Here is a 3057-nt window from a genome sequence, read left to right as displayed (position 1 = left end):
ATTTCAAGGCCATTGAAATTGTGCAAAATGGCTTCATTTGGATAAAACATGGCCGTAACAACGATAATAGATGGCAACAAAATTCAACATCAAATTTCAAGGCCATTGAAATAGTGCAAGATGTCTTTATTTGGATGTAACATGGCCGTAACAACGATAATAGATGGCAACAAAACTCAACATCAAATTTCAAGGCCATTCAAATAGTGCAAGATGGCTTCATTTGGATGAAACATGGCCGTAACAACGATAATAGATGGCAACAAAATTCAACATCAAATTTCAAGGCCATTCAAATAGTGCAAGATGGCTTCATTTGGATGAAACATGGCCGTAACAACGATAATAGATGGCAAAAAAAACTCAAAATCAAATTTCAAGGCCATTCAAATAGTGCAAAATGGTTTCATTTGGATGAAACATGGCCGTAACAACGATAATAGATGGCAACAAAATTCAACATCAAATTTCAAGGCCATTGAATTTGTGCAAGATGCCTTTATTTGAATGAAACATGGCCGTAACAACGATAATAGATGGCAACAAAATTCAACATCAAATTTCAAGGCCATTCAAATAGTGCAAGATGGCTTCATTTGGATGAAACATGGCCGTAACAACGATAATAGATGGCAAAAAAACTCAACATCAAATTTCAAGGCCATTCAAATAGTGCAAGATGGCTTCATTTGGATGAAACATGGCCGTAACAACGATAATAGATGGCAAAAAAACTCAACATCAAATTTCAAGGCCATTCAAATAGTGCAATATGGCTTCATTTGGACGAAACATGGCCGTAACAACGATAATAGATGGCAACAAAATTCAACATTAAATTTCAAGGCCATTGAAATAGTGCAAGATGCCTTTATTTGGATGTAACATGGCCGTAACAACGATATTTTTTTTTCTTTTGCACAACAACCACTGTCGGTCAAGGGCCTGCCAAGTACCCACAGGTGAAGTGAGCTTGGCTTTCAGTGACTTATTGTTACCATAGCAGGATAGTCAGTCCTACGTATGGGAGCACGGTCTATTCGGGGCTTGAACCCATGACGGGCATGTTGTTAAGTACGTTAGCAACAATAATAGATGACAACAAAATTCAACATCAAATTTCAATGCCATTCAAATAGTGCAAGATGGCTTCATTTGGATGAAACATGGCCGTAACAACGATAATAGATGGCAACAAAATTCAACATTAAATTTCAAGGCCAATGAATTAGTGCAAGATGCCTTTATTTGGATGAAACATGGCCGTAACAACGATAATAGATGGCAACAAAATTCAACATCAAATTTCAAGGCCATTCAAATAGTGCAAGATGGCTTCATTTGGATGAAACATGGCCGTAACAACGATAATAGATGGCAACAAAATTCAACATCAAATTTCAAGGCCATTGAAATAGTGCAAGATGGCCTCATTTGGATGAAACATGGCCGTAACAACGATAATAGATGGCAAAAAAACTCAACATCAAATTTCAAGGCCATTCAAATAGTGCAAGATGGCTTCATTTGGATGAAACATGGCCGCAACAACGATAATAGATGGCAACAAAATTCAACATCAAATTTCAAGGCCATTCAAATAGTGCAAGATGGCTTCATTTGGATGAAACATGGCCGTAACAACGATAATAAATGGCAACAAAATTCAACATCAAATTTCAAGGCCATTGAAATAGTGCAAGATGCCTTTATTTGGATGTAACATGGCCGTAACAACGATAATAGATGGCAACAAAATTCAACATCAAATTTCAAGGCCATTGAATTAGTGCAAGATGGCTTCATTTGGATGAAACATGGCCGTAACAACGATAATAGATGGCAACAAAATTCAACATCAAATTTCAAGGCCATTCAAATAGTGCAATATGACTTCAATTGGATATAACATGGCCGAAACAACGATAATAGATGGCAAAAAACTCAACATCAAATTTCAAGGCCATTCAAATAGTGCAAGATGGCTTCATTTGGATGAAACATGGCCGCAACAACAATAATAGATGGCAACAAAATTCAACATCAAATTTCAAGGCCATTGAATTAGTGCAAGATGGCTTCATTTGGATGAAACATGGCCATAACAACGATAATAGATGGCAACAAAATTCAACATCAAATTTCAAGGACATTCAAATAGTGCAAGATGGCTTCATTTGGATGAAGCAAGGCCGAAATAAAGAAAATAGATGGCAACAAAATTCAACATCAAATTTCAAGGCCATTCAAATAGTGCAAGATGGCTTCATTTGGATGAAACATGGCCACAACAACGATAATAGATGGCAAAAATATTCAACATCAAATTTCATGGCCATTGAATTAGTGCAAGATGGCTTCATTTGGATGAAACATGGCCGTAACAACGATAATAGATGGCAAAAAAAACTCAACATCAAATTTCAAGGCCATTGAAATAGTGCAAGATACCTTTATTTGGATGTAACAAGGCCGTAACAACGATAATAGATGGCAACAAAATTCAACATCAAATTTCAAGGCCATTGAATAAGTGCAAGATGGCTTCATTTGGATGAAACATGGCCGTAACAACGATAATAGATGGCAACAAAACTCAACATGAAATTTTAATTCCATTCAAATAGTGCAATATGGCTTCATTTGGATAAAACATGGCCGTAACAACAATAATAGATGGCAACAAAATTCAACATTAAATTTCAAGGCCATTGAAATAGTGCACGATGGCTTCATTTGGATGAAACATGGCCGCAACAACGATAATAGATGGCAACAAAATTCAACATCAAATTTCAAGGCCATTCAAATAGTGCAAGATGGCTTCATTTGGATGAAACATGGCCGTAACAACGATAATAGATGGCAACAAAATTCAACATCAAATTTCAAGGCCATTGAATTAGTGCAAGATGCCTTTATTTGGGTGTAACATGGCCGTAACAACGATAATATTTGTTTTCTTTGGCACAACAACCACTGTCGGTCAAGGGCCTGCCAAGTACCCACTAGTGAAGTGAGCTTGGCTTTCAGTGACTTATTGTTACCATAGCAGGA

This window comes from Anopheles gambiae, unplaced genomic scaffold (assembly GCF_943734735.2).
Source record: "Anopheles gambiae unplaced genomic scaffold, idAnoGambNW_F1_1 scaffold_32, whole genome shotgun sequence".
Taxonomy (NCBI): domain Eukaryota; kingdom Metazoa; phylum Arthropoda; class Insecta; order Diptera; family Culicidae; genus Anopheles; species Anopheles gambiae.
The sequence above is the reverse complement of the archived record's forward strand: the minus strand, read 5'-3'. Positions refer to the sequence as shown.